This window comes from Panthera uncia (genome assembly GCF_023721935.1).
Source record: "Panthera uncia isolate 11264 chromosome C1 unlocalized genomic scaffold, Puncia_PCG_1.0 HiC_scaffold_4, whole genome shotgun sequence".
Lineage (NCBI taxonomy): Eukaryota > Metazoa > Chordata > Mammalia > Carnivora > Felidae > Panthera > Panthera uncia.
Genome location: NW_026057585.1, coordinates 15304469 through 15321729, shown reverse-complemented (window position 1 = coordinate 15321729; position 17261 = coordinate 15304469).

Genomic DNA, 17261 nt, shown 5'->3' with positions numbered 1-17261 from the left:
TTTTCACTGCTGTATGGTACTTCTAAAAGGTTGCTACAGTAATCAAATTAGGATGTCACTTTATTATTGCAGTTAAAGTAATTTTATTTACTTTTTCAGTCAAAACATACACATAGGGCAGTGAGAGCAATCAGCTGCTGTACTTGTTAGCTCGCTGATTAAATATGTTGTCACCTAACACTGAACTAATTAAGGAAATTGAAGCTGTCTGTGCATTAGCCAACATGGTGTTAACATTGTTAACTGAGGTTTTTGAGCTGCCTCCTCTTTTCTCTGCTATCGTTTTTAAAATATATATTCAGGGGCGCCTGGGTGGCTCAGTCGGTTAAGCGTCCGACTTCGGCTCAGGTCATGATCTTGCGGTCTGTGAGTTCAAGCCCCGCGTCGGGCTCTGTGCTGACAGCTCAGAGCCTGGGGCCTGTTTCAGATTCTGTGTCTCCCTCTCTCTGACCCTCCCCCGTTCATGCTCTGTCTCTCTCTGTCTCAAAAATAAATAAACGTTAAAAAAAAATTAAAAAATATATATATTCAGAACATTCACATCCTAAAGCCACAGAATAAACATGGAAAATTCTCCAGAACAGATCACATACTGGGCCACAAATCATCCCTCCACAAGTACAAAAGGATCGAGATCATATCATGCATATTTTCGGACCACAACGGTGAAACTTGAAATCAACCCAAGAAAAACTTTGGGAAGACCGTGACTTCTTGGAGATTAAAGAACATCCCACTTTTCTTTTCTGTTAGCAATTTCACCCAGAGTTACCAAAACCTGTTAGAGTGATCTTTGAATCTTTGGGGTGTATTATTTATAATAGCTATTCACCTCTCTTGCCGTTTGATTGTGGAAGAAGCTCCAGATAAGAAGCACTAGAGAACTATAGAAGCCAGAAATCTAAAATTAATTTGTGTAAGTTATAACTGTTTTTCCCTACAGAATGCCTTTATTTGTGAGTGGATCTCTGAATTTCAATAGAAGTAAGCCTATGAATGGGCTTAAGGAAGAGCATTAAGCAGCTGACACTATGGAATCAACCTGAGTCTTCAAAATTATGGGACTCCACTCCCCTGACTTCTCCACTCCCCTGACTTTCAGCTGCCTGACAGTATCCTTGTCAATGGTATTGCCTCTGTCCATATCCTTATTTTCAATAACCCCCAACCCAACCATCCCAATACCCAAAAGTTGATTTATCTATTTCCAAAAGCAGAAAGATATCAGTGGGTTGTTTTTCCCAAAATGCTAGCTTTGAAATATTTATTCTTTGCTTTGCTTATTCCTTATGCTAGTGGCAAAGTAACTTCAGGGCTTCAGGGATCCAAAAGGGAAAACTCTTGAAGTGCTTCAAAGGAAAGGGAGGAAAGAAAGAAAGATCTAGAACAAAAGTTGAACTACTGTGCTGTATCAAACCTGCTTCACCAAGGTTACTTTCCCAAATAAGAAAATATCAGTACTTTGTATTTGTATGATGCTTTTAACTTTTTCAAAGCACTTTTACCTATATTATCCTGTGGAAACCAGGAGCTGACTTTTATAAATGGAAAGGACATACATTAAGCGATCCTAGGGTGCTTCTAGAAGTTCCAAGTCAAAAAAAAACTATCAGGTTTAATGAAAGGAAAAGTGCCCAGAGGAGAATCAAACCAGTGTTAATCAAGCAGCATGCAGGTTATCAACAGAAGACAAAGGCTGTCCATTTAAATGGCTGAGAATTCAACAGTTTAAGTAATGTAATAGCAATTCTAAGCAGGAGTAAATGTACAGGAATCAGCTGGAACCACTTTTAGCCAAGATTGATTGATTCAGTTTTCACAACAGCAGTCAGCCAAACAAGTAAACAAAGGTTTTTCAACTCCAACTGGTTATATTGACTTTAAAGTCATTGTCTGTATCTTACCAGATTTTGCAAGTTATGAGCCCAGGAGATAGACAATCTGGGACCACATTGGGTGTGGGGGATTTTAAAACACACACACAAAAAAATAGGCTACATACACAGCATAAAATAGTAAGTGGAAAATAAAATTAGTATAGATAGTGAGCAAACCACCTATTATATTAGGTTCATTTTTTTAAGAATTGCAAGTGTATGATTTAGAAAAGAAATAGCTTAAGTCATTGGACGAGGTTTTTCTCTAAGATCCCTTGCAGCATTAATAGATTATGATTCAGTAAAGAACACCTTGAAAACATGGTTTATCGGCATGTTTATCACCATCTAGAGTAGCATGTAGTGTTTACTTTGTCAATTATTAACAGAAAATAGAATGACCAGTGAAAGAAAGAAAAGAAAAGAAAAGAAGAGAAAAGAAAAGAAAAGAAAAGAAAAGAAAAGAAAAGAAAAGATATGAGGGAGGGAGGAAGAAAGGAAAGGAGGAAGGAAGAAAAGAAAGAAAGAAAGAAAGAAAGAAAGAAAGAAAAGAGAGAAAGAAAGAAAGAAAGAAAGAAAGAAAGAAAGAAAGAAAGAAAAACTTCCGAGGGGCCATCAAATCCATTTCTATACTTTGTTTGGATATAAACTCTCAGAATTTTCCATGAGCTTACAGACACAGTCCCAATACACTCTGGTGGCTAGCCCTTGTTAGCTGCCAACTTAATCCATCAACTGCTTTAACTGGAAGCCCTGGAGAGCTGAGGCAGCCAAAGGTATTGGACTCTCCCAGCACGGCTGAGGAGACATCCCCTCAATAGCTATGGAGACATGGCCCAGGATTGCTTTTTCACTAAAAGGATGTAATTGCTAATGTAGTTATTGACTTGATGGATCTCTCCCAGCTTAGCTTATTTCATTAGGGCTGTTTCCTCAGCCATTTTAGGATGAAATTTCCTACGTATCTTACTACAAAGAAGATGTCTGTCTTCCTTTTCTCCATTTTTTCAACATGTCATTACAATTGATTCATGTTTTTTAATGGCTCACGATGTACTCAATGCGATGTAATACATGGTTGTAATCCCTTAGCAGTTTATATTCTAAATGTGCCTTCCTGGTGAATTAAAAACAACCAAACAAACAAACAGAAAACAAACAAACAAACAAACAAACACCCAGCCTCCATATTCGAGATCTGTAAGATGCCTGCAAAAAGCTTTACTGCTTTCATGAGTCAGTTATTTCAGGCCACTTATGGTCCATTGATCCTCTTAAACAGTTGCTTGGTCATTTCCTTCTTCATCAAAATATAGACGTCACCAAAGAAACAATTGTGGTCAAAAGCTTTGGATTTCCCTTGTGTAGGGCATGAGTTTTTGAAGTCATTTCTCAGTTGCAGATTAGAAGACCGAACTCCTTATTCCTCATTTGTTAGCCAAAGAAAGATCCCAGTGATAAGAGTCCAAAAGCAGCTCATAAATCCAAGTCTGATATTTGCTACCACAGCCTAGGAAGGTTGGTTAACTCAGAGATGGCAGATTTCTTTGATCCAAATCTGAGGAATAAAACTATTCATTATAACTCTAAAGATAGTATTTCTTGGTAGAGGCAAAGAAACTGAAATAAAACAGAACAAACTCAATGTACAAACTCAATGACTTCGAAAGACACGTTTTCACGATTGAATCACGTAGCCCACGTACATCTGAAGGCGAGTGTGAGTGGCATTAATGCCAGACTTCTCGCCCTGGCCCTTGCCACGTTGTAATTAAAGTGGTGTCAGCCTTCCACTATAAACCAGTGGTATTATTTTCAGGGGTTTATGACTCAGCTGTAAAAATTCACTCTAGGCTGAAAACTAGCACAAGGCAATGAAACTTGAGAACACAATTTTTGTAGAGAAAATTATTTCAGCTCTTAAGGTTATAGAAACTGTTTTTTTTTTTAGTCTTCGTTCTCATATAATGAAAATAAATCTGCTTTATATATACACATTTTCTATGGGTTTATTGAATTTCAATAATCTATGATGTTTAAGGCTCTAAAATATTTATTTTTATGCTCTTCTTACCCCTGAATAAAAGCTTCTGATGCAAGCAAGACTCAGTCGGTTAAGCGCCTGACTTTAGCTCAGGTCATGATCTCAGTTTATCGGTTTGAGCCCTGAGTCGGGCTCTGCGCTGACAGCTCAGATCCTGGAGCCTACTTCAGATTCTGTGTCTCCCGCTGTCTCCCCTTCTCCCACTCGCACTCTGTCTCTGTCTCTCTCTCAAAAATAAATAAACATTAAAAACTTTAAAAAACACACACACACAGTTACTTTGGCTGTTCTGGATGGTAAAAAAAAAGTTTTCCTTTGGAAGGAAAGAGTCCATCCTGAAACAATGGAATCAGAAGGATGGATGTATTTTTCAGATAGAGGAGTTACAAACTATTGTTAACAGCAGTTTCTTCAGATAAAGCCCTTATAAAGTCTCCAATCATTAGATGGCATTTGCTTTACATGAGCTCTCACTTGAAGAAGATTTTAAAATGTATGAAGATCCATTTATGAATTAAAAAACTTCTCCCTTGAAATTGCAAACAAATATGATTAACAACAAAAAAGAGAAATTCTTTAAATATGTTGGTTTCTCTATTTCTGTAAACACTGTAAACAAGGAAATCCAGTCCTAAATCTTTTCTCTGATGAACTGTACATCTTTCCCTATTAAGCATGCTATTTTATTTCCATTAATTTAAAACAATTTGAAAGGTAAAGGATGTATTATGGAAATCCTTCAGAGAAAAAGAGAAAAGTAATTATTTTAGTTATTTTAAAAGATGAGCAAACTGGAAGAAATGAAATAACGTTACCATTTAATCAGCATCTATTATGTGTCAGGCAGTTTGCTAGGCATTTTACATTTACATATTACACTTGTTTACATAACAAAGGCAAAAGAGTTCCAGTTGAAGCAGATGCTTTCTCTAAGGGGTTAAGATCTGGTGAAAGCTCCAGATCAGAGTAAAATTCAACATTGCCATTGAAGAATGCTTTTATATACTTTTGTATAACATAATGTATGCACCAACTCCACAGGCAGAAGGCATAGACTGTCCTTGGAAAGTACATGGGAAAAATTAACCCCTGTTCCAAATCCATCAAGCCATAGGCTTGCGGTGACTTACACTCTCCAGATAGTGTGAGGGCAATGAAGGAAAGCGCTCTGACATTCTGGCTCCCTTTGCAAAAGCCTTGTCTCCAAATGGCGGAGTTCCATCCTGACTCATTCTTTTAAAGTTGAACTTCCTCTCCCAGGAAAAGGATGGAATACTCCAAGGGATCAGAAGAATAACTAGAGGAATCTGAAGGAGTTTTCGCTGGTGTGCAGCAGGCAAGAAAAATGTTTCCAATGACCCAATTTAAAAGACTATAACCTTGTAGGGCACAGAGAAGACACAACAGCCTGCAGGACAAGTGAAAGTTCCTTGATCAGAGGTGAAACAATTCAGTTTGACATCACTCTGACTTTGAGGCCAAGACCACCAACAGAGCGCTCTTGGCAAGCTGCACTTAGAATCCTTGCTCAAAGGACAGAGTGGACTGGAATCTGGAGTGTGCAAACATTGCTGATTGGCCACTGGGATTTTCAGCCACATCAGCACACGCAGGAAAGAACACTGTCAACCTGTCCTTCTCTAAATGTAATGGACAGAGATGGAAAATGAACATAGCTTTAAAAAACAGGGGCAGATCCTCTGAGCAGTGTTTGAATACCAAAACTATTTTTCTCCCAGGTGGGACTCGGGCTTTTCTTTCTTTGTTGCTGTTGCTCTTTGTTTTCTGTTTGTTTATTTGTTTGCTTTTTAATGTATTCCCATCAATTTGCCAAATGAGAGCATGGACTTTACACTTTTGTTCTAATAGTATTTTTCTAAAGGTTTGTTAAATACAAAAAGGCATTTATTCAAAGGATGTATTTTAAGCACTTTTTGCCTTCATTTCAATCTAAAAATTTGGACAAAACAGGGTTGAGCTTATAGACATGGCCTCCTTACATTCTGAATTTTCTCATCATCCCTGAACTTCTATAAGGTTTTCAAGTAAACTATTTGTGAGATCATTATGCACAAATAGATCAAAAATACTTTGATATCTTTTAAGGTCTTTTTATTCACAAATCAATTTAGATTTTGGCTCATGATTTATATTTTGATATTTGATAATTAGGGCAGTTGTCGATTTGTAGATGAGTTCTGAACAGATCTTTCACTTTTAATGGATACCAGCAAGGAGAAATTATCATTTCATTGTTTGTTCCTGAATCTGTTCAGTTCTCCTTGACTGCAGAAGCTGCAAGCTGCCCAAACTCCTAAACTGTCGACTCACCCAACTTTCCTCAGTCTAATTCCTCCTCACCATTTATGTCCACAACATCTTGGAAGCAGGAAAGGAAAAGTGTGAAGTTTTAAGCATGATACTTCCCTCTGCCCTCTGTGACACTGACAATATCCATTATCGGTGCTGAGCATCGAACTTGCATGCTTCCTCTTTCCCATCATGGATCACATACCCCCACAACTCATTACTCTGGATCCCTGGCATTGGATTTCTCCTCTCCATTTCCATTTCTTGGTTTCTCCTTCTGATCCTTATAAAAAAAAATATTTTCTTTAAGCTGTCACCTTGGCAAAGATGAGATCAAGTAAATCATCAACAGGCTAGCACTCAAACTTCAGGTCTCTAATTAAATTCCATTCTAGGAAACTTTCCTAAAATTTCAGATTATATGAGCTCTTACTATCACGTGCTCTGAAGACCTTGTCCTTTTCAGGACTCACCCCAAGTATGACCATGTAAATATTTATGTAATTATTTGTGTAATTTCTGTCTTTCCTACTGTCCTACAAACTGCTTGATAAAGGGAACTTGGTTTGTCTTGTTTCCTGCTGTGCATGCCTTCAGCACCTAGCACAGTGCCTGGAATAGTAGGCCCTCACAAAATTCACATCACTGCTGTCAAGTCATTAGTCACTGGTGATTTCATATATTATTCTTCACATGGAGTATTTTTCCCTTAAAGAAAGAGAAGGGAAGCATGTGTATTGGCTTCTTCATGAGTCAACACTATGATAGGATCAAGCCTTACCTCATTTGTCCTCTCCATAAACCTCTGAGGAATAGATTTTTCTCATGTGAGTTCCTTATTTGAAGTCATATAGCTAGGCTAGGGCTTAAACCCAAATCTGGCTGATTCCTAAGTATTTTTGCTACATCTTACTTCTTTTGTTCCCAAAGAAAATAATCACCATGGGGCTCCTGGGTGGCTCAGTTGGTTAAGTGCTGGACTTCAGCTCTGGTCATGATCTCTCAGTTCGTGGGTTCAAGCCCCACGCTGGGCTCTGTGCTGACAGCTCAGAGCCTAGAGCCTGCTTCAGGTTCTGTGTGTGTGTGTCTCTCTCTCTCTGCCCCTTCTCGGCTCCCTCTCTCTCTCCCTCTCTCTCAAAAATAAATAAATGTTAAAATTTTTTTAATTATATTAAAAAAAAGAAAATAATCACCATGACAGACTACAAGACATTCCTTTTTGACTTTTCTTTCACATTACAGAGATCATTTATGTTATTTATGAGCTTTTAATTGGTGTCTCTTTGCATACCCTCCCACCTCCTAAAATCCTTTGTCTATACTACAGCCAGAGTAATCTTCTTAAAATATAAATCAAGCCTGTCACTCTCCTGCCTGGTATCTCCCAGGTTTTTTTAATGTCTAGAATGAAGTTCAAATTCCAATGGCCAAAAAGGCCTTCTGTGATCTGGCCTCCACCTGCTTCTCAGACCTCAACTCCTACCACAATCCCTTTTGATCACTATGCCTCAGGCATGCTCATCCTCTTAATTCTCCTAGGCTATGCCAAGCTCCTTCTCTTTGGAAACTCTGCTGTCCTTGCTTTCATATACATGGCTGCATTCTTCTTGCTGGTCAGGTCTCAACTCAACTTCTACTTCTTCTGACCCCCAGTCAGAAACAGCCCTCCTACCTAGATCCCTGTCATTCCCACTGTACTATCCTCACATGTTTTCTCAGCTAACCAAATCTTCACCTAGCTAATTCTTTGCACCCAGGTCTTAGCCTAATTGTCACTTCCTTAGAGAAGCCATCCCTAAAACTACAGAGAAGGGAGGTCCTCCAAGTGTAGACTGTAGAGAATCATTCTTTTTCATGGAGTTTTGAGTGTAGGAAATAAGTTTGAAATAGCTATTTAGAGTAATTATTATTTTAAGTAATTAAGTATTTATTATTATTTATTATATATAAAATATATAATTTATGCTTATTATGAGTATAATTATTTCAAGTATTTCATATTTAAAATAATTATTTTAAATAGTTATTAAAAAACTTTAAGTAATTTAAAGTATGATGAGTATTACAAAAGAGAAATCACAAAATTGAGAAATTACAAAAGAAAACTCTAGGGACATGAGAATAGGAAGGCACCTATTCTAGTCTGGATAGAGGAGAGGTCACAAAAAGCCTTCCAATCAAGTGATAACTAAGTTAAGACCCAAAATATGAGTATAAGTTAGTCAGGCATGGGGTAGAAAGTGGGATGGGATAGTGAGGGAAGAATGTGAGAATATTCCAGGCATCTATAAACGCATGTATATCCTACCCTCTACCCCAGACATCCACTCACTCTCTGTCCCATTGTCCCATTCTCTTCATATAACTGACAACCATCTGAAAATACATAATTTTCTTTGTTTATGGTCTGTCTCTCTAAACCATTAAAAGAAAAATTTCATGAGAGCGGGACTTGGTCTGTCTTGCTTACTACTATACTTGAGAGCTTAGAAGAGTGTCTATTATTTAGGAAGTGATTGATTACTGACTTCTAAATGAATGTGTGAAGGTCTTGAAGCAAAAAAGACAAAAGCAGGACACTACAAGAAAGGCACTATGTCTGTGACATAAGATGGAAAGAGATAATGGCATAAGGTAATTTGGGGTTAGGGGCAAATGAGTAAACAAGAGAGCAGAACCGGTTAAGGAAATTGGGCTTTACCCAATAGTAATGAAAAGATGTAAATTTTAAGCAGCTGTGTTATACGATCAAATATGTGATTTTGAAACATTGCTCTAGCTAAAGTATAGAGAATGGATAGAAGAAGAGCAAAACTCAAAGAAGAGTAGCCAGTATTAGAAAAAGTTACAGTTGTCCACATGAGAAATGACAGTCTCTTGGACCAGGGTGGAGGCCATGGCAATAGAGAAAAGCAATTGGATTTAGAAAGTATTTGAGTAATAGAATTGAATTGATGTAATAGATAATTGGGCGTAGCAAGTGAAGAGAGAGAAGGCCGCATTGATTCTTAGCCTTGAGCCGTAGATGAATGATGGAGCCATTGCCTAAGGAGGAAAATCACTGGAGACTGAGCACATTTGGTGCACAGGGTGAGAGTTCAGTGACTCTGTGGGAGCTGGGGTGGGGGGAGCACTCTGAGACTTTCTAGTAGATAAGTCTAATAGGAAGATGGACATACATGCCTAGATCTCAAGGTACAGGTAAACACATTTAGGAGTGATCTGTATTATTGTTGGTTAGTTGTCTGGATTTGTTTTCACTGTGTATTGATAAGGGTCTGGAGTCAAATGGTCTGAATTGGAATCTTAGGTCAGCACCACTTTTGCTGAATGGTCTCAGCCAAGTTACTTATTACCTGCAAATGTCAGTTTTCTCTTCTGAAAAATAAATTTAAAAAAGGATCCACCTCACTGGATTGTTTTAAAAGTGAAATGAGATAAAATGAGTCATGAGCATAAAAGATAGCCTCATATAGAGTGAACTCTTAATAATGTTAACAATTCTTAGCCATTATTAGCCCTTTGGCATTCAGAGATTTTTGTTAAATGTTACAGAGATAATGCAAAGCCAAAAGAATCTCACAGGTTAAGTTTTTATAGACTTCATCCAAATACAAATCACATAGTTCAAATCTTCAACAATAGTGATACCTAAATTCTTCTTTACAGGCTGATGTCTTTAATTGTAACAGCATGTACTGATACCATTTTTGATATATCCTATTTTATATTTATTCTATTCATCAGATTATGCTCTTGTCATCTTTAGTAATTAGTTACTGGAATATGAATATGCATTTCTTTAGTAAGAAATTAAATCTACATATCCTAAATTCCTGTCATAATTATTTTCCTGACCAATCAATAAAAAAAAAGCATTCAAAATGTAATATTATGCTTCCCAGAGGTATACACTGAAATCTGCCACTGAATAAGTGATTCCCTTTTTAACTATAATAGATAATATGTATCTAAAAGGATAAGTAGCTTTATCAACTGTCATTATCTTGCTCCTTTCCTTCATCAAAAAGACACTATGGAATGGAGCAAAATGCTAAGTGTAAGTAAAGATATGGATAGAAGTGTGTGTATGGATGTGTACATACACACACATACATATTCTCATACACATACCCATATACATATGGATAGAGTAAATTAAAATGGAATGTGAATGATAAAAACAGAATAGTTTTTAAAGGGTAATGAATCTCTGCCCTGGAAGGGACCCTAAAAGTCACACAGTCCAGGGGCCCCATCATGCAGATGTAGTATCTGAAGTCCAAAAGAGGGGATACATTGCTTGAGATCATGCAATAATACATGTCAGGGTCATGATAGGATGTTGGTCTCCCAGCCCAGGGTTTCTGCACTATATTATGATTGACATATTTACTATTAGATTTTACTTAAAATTGATTCTGATGGAGTCATAAATATGTTTTTTGTGTTCAACCTTCCATATCTCTACTATAGTAGCTAAACAGACTCAAACTAAAGTGAAACTCATTATCTATATCTTCTTTATTTAACCATATATTACAGTGCTAAAAAATAAATAACCCAAGATACACAATTAAAAGATTCATACAGCAAGTCATTGTCTACAAAAGATTTGAAAATAAGGTTGACATCTGTTACAAAAAAAGGATTAATTAGGTATTACTTTAAATGATGAGTTCTGGCTCCATTTCCCATGAGAACAGTTGGTAAATGTACTGTTCTAATTAGGGATTTGGATCAAAATATCATTTTATTCTAATCATGAAGCCTATTAAGATTTTTATTAATACTATCAGTTTTACTAACTATGTACATCACACATGTTTATATGACAAGCACAAATACTTTTCCCCTGGTAAAAAAAAAAAAAAAACCCATATAAATGATGTAACATTTACAGTTGAGGGTTATTAACTTAGGGCTAAACTGCTACATTATAATACTCTTTCATCATAACATGCTCTCTTCATGATATGTTAGTAAAGATATTATGCTCCTAAAATCTTGTAAGATACTGTAAAATGAGTGACAGACAAAGCAAGGCTGTACCAAGAGGTTTAAATCATACGTGTGTTTGCTGTGTTTACTTCCTCCAAAAGTATTTTCAAACCAAAGCACGTGCACAGGCCACAACTCTCATCTACTATATTCCCATTGCAACCAAATCCTGTCACATGACTTGTCCCGGCTCCTACAATACAGCATTCAGAAGGGGAGTGCAGATAATAAAAAGAACAAAGAAATTTGAATGTGGAGTTCTGGGCTTCACTCCTGCCTTTACTACTTAGCACCTCTGTCACTTGAGGTTTGTGACTCAAGCCCCTAAACTCTTCCTATCTTCATTTGATGATAACACACCCATTTCTCAGGGATTATTGTGAAAACTACATAAGAAAATTTATGGGTATGCCATACAGTTATTCATTTATTCAATCATTATCAAGTACTTCTCCCAGAATTTGTGAACAGCTCTTATACATATTCCAAAATTGAACTAAGCCACCAATAGGTGAGGGGAAGAATGGGGGAAGCTAAAATACAGACATATGTATGTGTATAAATAAATATTAAACCGCTTGCTTATTTCCACTGATAACATGCTTATTTTTTAATGAATATATGATTATTTATTTATGGAAAAGAATTATCTTAATCTTACTTAGAGCAACCACAGAAAATTACCTCTCTTTTAAATTTTTCATTGTAATGGGAAGGAGGGTAAAACACCAAATCACACCATTAAATAATAGACATCTGGAAATGCTAGTTACATGAGGAGGCCCGCTCTGTTGTACGTACATCCTCACTGCCTCCACTGCATGCTGTCACCTCAAAGGAGGTAATGGTGGCTGAGATAGAGGTCAGTCAGGGCTGGATGGGAGAGGGGTATCTGCTGGATGGATTTTCACAGACAGAATGGAGGGAGACTTGCAGGAGGGACGTGTCTGTAAGAGGGAAATTAGTGTATCTTACAAAAAAAAATCTATCAAATGTACTTCTTAAGGGAGAGTAGATTGTGAGCAGGAAAATATCCAAAAATGTTAAAAATCCGTTCCTTTATGTGTGCACTCTGATATTCATATTTAGACTTATATTTTTAAATTTCTTGAAGCTGATTTGTAACATTTTTCATGTAGTAGGCAAAATAAGCATTTGTGGTATACAGTGACAAGAAGTTTCTGGAAGCAGCCCTTTCAGAAATGTGTTCTAAGGGAAAGTGGCTTCCCCAAAGTCATTGCCCACTTCTCCTCTGAGCCTGTTGTTCTTAACAGTGACCATGCCCTCAGTCTCAGTAGTAAGTAAATTTTTGCATGAAGACCAACTCAGAATAATTTTTAAGCCTATTCATTGAGAGAGAGAGAGAGAGAGAGAGAGAGCAAGCACCTGTGTGCACAAGCGGGGGAGGAGCAGAGAAAGAGAGAACCCTGAGCAGGCCCCATGTTGACAGCATGGAACTGTCACTGTCGGGGGGCTCAATCCCATGAACCCAGTGAGATCAAGACCTGGTCTGAAATCAAGAGCTGGACACTTAACCAACTGAGCCACCCAGGGACCCCTCAGAATAAAATTTTTAAAGGATTTTTACAAGACCCACTTTTAGAATTCAAAGTGAAAATAATGTTTATATAGATCCATAAAAACACGTATTCTTACAACTTAAAGTACTTACTTTGCTGAAGAGAAGAATGGCAAGGAGAAAACTTGGCACAACTTTTTACCTACTAAAATGTTCATATCTAGGTGTTTCTCAGAAATAGCAATAAAGAAACAGGTATTAGCCTTCAAACTGAATACACATCACAGGGCACATCTCAAAAGTAGTCAGGCCACATGCTGCTTACTGCTACAGACACAAAGTCTGTAGCAGTCTATTATCGAAAGTCCCAAGTTCAACCAGCCATAAGAACTCCCTTGTAAATTGCCATTGTTGGTCCCTCTCCATCTCTTGAACCTGCTCTGGCAAAACTCTACATTGGAGTTCGTTACCTGCCTCTAAGCTGTCCTTGAGGCTGGGCATTAATGAAGAGATTTATACAGCTGGGTAAATTTATATCCCCATATTTTTATGATTATTAACCTCTTCGGCTAACGGAGTCCTCTGCTTCTATTCTGAATCCTAGGCTTTCTTGCCTTCTCAAGGAATTTACTTCTTTGGTTATTCTTTCCCCTTCATCTCAAACTTCTCTCAACTGGATTATTCCTATAAACATATAAATAAGTGTCTTCTATTATTTTTGGATCATTAAAAAAATTTTCAAGCATCTCATCTCCCCACAATTACTGCTCTAAATTTCTCTGTTTGTATCCAAATCTTTAAAAAACTTTCTTCTTGCCTTGGCTTTACTTCTGCACCTTCTGTTTACCTTTCAGCTCACTTGAATCTGTCATCTGCCTGCAACACTCCAACTCACTCTTGCTAAAGTTGACGCTGACCTCCATAATGGATTTTTAAGATCTAACCCAAATGGCCACTATTTCTCAAAAACATGGGTTTCGTCGACTCCTTGATACCACAGTTCCTCCTACATCTCTGTCAATGCTCAGTCTCCTTTGCTAGTTACTCTTTTTTTTCAACATCTCAATGTTGAAGTTCCCTGGGTTCTTTTCTTAGACTCTCTACCTAGGTGGTCTCATTCATTCTCATGATTTTAAAAATGCTGTCTGTGCTAATGATGCCCAAATTGATATGCCAGTCCTAACCCCCCAGAATGATAGACTCATACCCAATTAACTACTTGACTCAGCCATTTAAATGCCTCAGGGTCATTGCAAAACAACTTGTCCAATATGAACAAGTTCCCCTCCTCTATCCCTTTCAATGGGATTTCCATTTCAGTTAGAATAAAATCCAGTCTCTTTAACATGGCCCTCAAAGATATTCAGGATTTGGCCTCTGTCCAGATCTTAAAACTCCATGTCATGTCTTCCTCTGGCAATTTCACTGAGCCAATTTTAGAAAGGTTTCTGGAAAACACCAAACTTTCTGCCTGCTTCAGGTTTTGCATATGTTATTTCCTCCATTCAGACAGCTCCTTCACTTCTTCTCACCCACCCATTAACAGTCTTCACTTGGCTAACATCAATTCATCTATTGAGATGCAGTTAAAATATTATACACATTAACTCTCCAATCCAACTTAGCTCCCACTCCCCAGCTGTTACTCTGTCTCTTGGAAAACAGTTAATTTGCTTCATAGAAGTTATCATAAGGTTTAATTATATAATTATGTGTTTGTTTATGTCCAACTTTTCTAGTAGATGGCAAATACCATAAAGCAGGGACATTTTCTGTTTATTTACCAAAGTAACATAATTGTCTGGTTCAATATATGTGAGTTCCTGAACCCAATGAATAAAAGTTCATTATTAGCTACTTAGATTAAGCCCTTTCATCTTTGTAATGATTGTACATAATGATGTACATAATCGTGGTCATGTATTAGAAATATAAAACATTTAGTATTTGTATCTCATATAATATCCAAATTTACACAAGGTGTGTGACATGGCATAACTACCTCACCACATTCTCCAGGCTAGAGAGAGTCTCCATTTGAATTATTGCATTTGAACTCCCAAACATCATTTCTGTTAGCTGATAATGCAGCTGAGGCTTAGAAAACTGAGATGAGGAGGGGGAGGAGCCAAGATGGTGGAACAGCATGGAAGTTTTTTTTGGGTCTCGCGTCCATGAAATACAGCCAGATCAACACTAAACCATCCTGCATACCCAGAAAACTGATTTGAAGATTAACACAACAATCTGCACAACCTGAACCACAGAAGTCATCAGGTACGCGGCGCATAAAGGTGAACTGGGGAAGAGAGAAGCCGCAGAGGACAGGGAGCTATTTTTGTGAGCATAGAGAGAACAGAGTCGGGCAGCGGTTGGGGGGGGAAGTTTGGGAAAAGCACCCCTCCCCCTTAAAGTAGCTGGAGAGAAAGTGGAAACAGCTCCAGGACTGAAATAAAAAGGGAGAAAGGAGAAAGTAGAGGGTTTAAATTCCATTAAGACTCTATACATAGGGAGCACAGAGTCTGAAACTCTGCAGCTTGATACCTGGCGATGCTCTGATGAGAAGGGTGAATCCTCAGGAGCAGAGTGAGTCCGTGGGGGTCCTCAGGCCACACGGGAGAGGCAGTTCCCCTGATGGGAGGACATCTGGTAGAGGCTGTGTGACACTGCCCCAGGCAAAGGCCCCAGTGGACCCTGGAGAACAACCACATTTGCTGGTGTTGGAACAAGGTCCTTAAGGATGAATCCTGGTGCTAGATGTGTGTTGTGATTTTCCATAATCGCTGAAACGCTGCTACTACACGATTGTGTGAACTTTTTCTGGGGCGGGATAGCACACAGCAACAGCCTCTGGGCATTGGCAGCAGCACGGTCCTGTGAACGTTCCTGGGTGCAGTCAGCACCCGGCAGTGCTCGGTGAGACCCTCCTGCAGAGGAGCAGAACCGGTCAAAGCCACAGTCCCTCAGAAATAAGGGGTTGGGAAAAACAGCCACATCTGAGATGAAACTCAGGAGGGAGATGCTGCCTAGGGCCTGGTCAGGGACAGGGTAAAAATGGGGGTGTGGACAGAAGCCAGAGACAAAGGACTGGTATGCCGATGTAGATCCGAGAGAACAGAGCTCTGAGACCGGGTATCTGGGTGACGGCATTTTCACCCCTCCCACGCATGCGCATACACACCTACAAGCACCACAACAATCTACCCCAGTGGGCTAAGCAGCGCCATCTAGTGGAAAACGGAGCCATTACACTAAGCCCTGCCCAACTGGCCCAACCTCAATCTGATCTTCAGGAACAGAAGTCTCTCCACCTGCTCAGTTTACAGACTGTGCTGTAAGTGCTTCATAGTTTGACTTCCTGGGGAAAACGAAATAATTTCAATCATGTTTCAGTCTGTTCGCTGGTCCCTCTAGTCAAGGTTCATTTTTGTGTGTTTGTTTCTTTTCTTTTTCTTCAATACAGAAGGAGAAAAAATTTATTTTTATTTCCAATTTTTACTAAAAATATTTTTCTTTAATTTTTTCTACTATATTTTTTCCTTTTTTTTGTAATTTTTTTCAAATTCTATTTCACTTCCATCACTTCATTTTGTTCTATTTCAGTGTATTCATTTTTTCAAATTTTCAAATGATTTCCTTCCCCCCTTTTTTTATCTAATATGTCAAGCCATTTCAACACCCAGACCAAAACACACCTAGGATCTAGCATCATTTATTTCATTTGTGTGTGTGTGTGTGTTCTTTATAATTTTTTTATTTTAATTTTTTTGACCTCATTAATTCCTTTTCTCCCTTCAAAATGATGAAACAAAGAAATTCACCCCAAAAGAAAGAGCAGGAAGAAACAACAGCCAGGGAATTAACCAACAAAGATACAAGTGAGATGTCTGAACCAGAATTTGGAATCACAATAATAATAATACTTGCTGGGGTTGAAAATAGATTAGAATCCCTTTATGCAGAGATAAAAGAAGTAAAAGCTAGTCAGGACAAAATAAAAAATGCTATGACTGAGCTACAATCTCGAATGGATTGCATTCGAAGGATGAGGCAGAACAGCAAATTAGCATATATAGAGGATTATAGCATATATATAAACTTATGGAGAATAATGATGCAGGAAAAAAAAAGAAGGAGACTAAGGCAAAAGAGCATGATTTAAGAATTAGAGAAATCAGTGACTCATTATAAAGGAACATCAGAATCATACGGGTCCCAGAAGATGAAAAGAGTTTTAAAGGGGTAGAAGGGTTATGTGAGCAAATCATAGGGGAAAACTTTCCTAACCTAGGGAAAGACATAGACATCAAAATACAGGGAGCACAGAGGACTCCCATTAGATTCAACAAAAACTGACCATCAACAAGGTATATCATAGTTAAATTCACAAAATACTCAGGCAGGGATAGAATCATGAAAGCAGAAAGGGGAAAAGAAAAGTCCTTAACCTACAAGGGAAGAGAGATCAGATTCGCAGCAGACCTATCCACAGAAACTTAGCAGGGCAGGA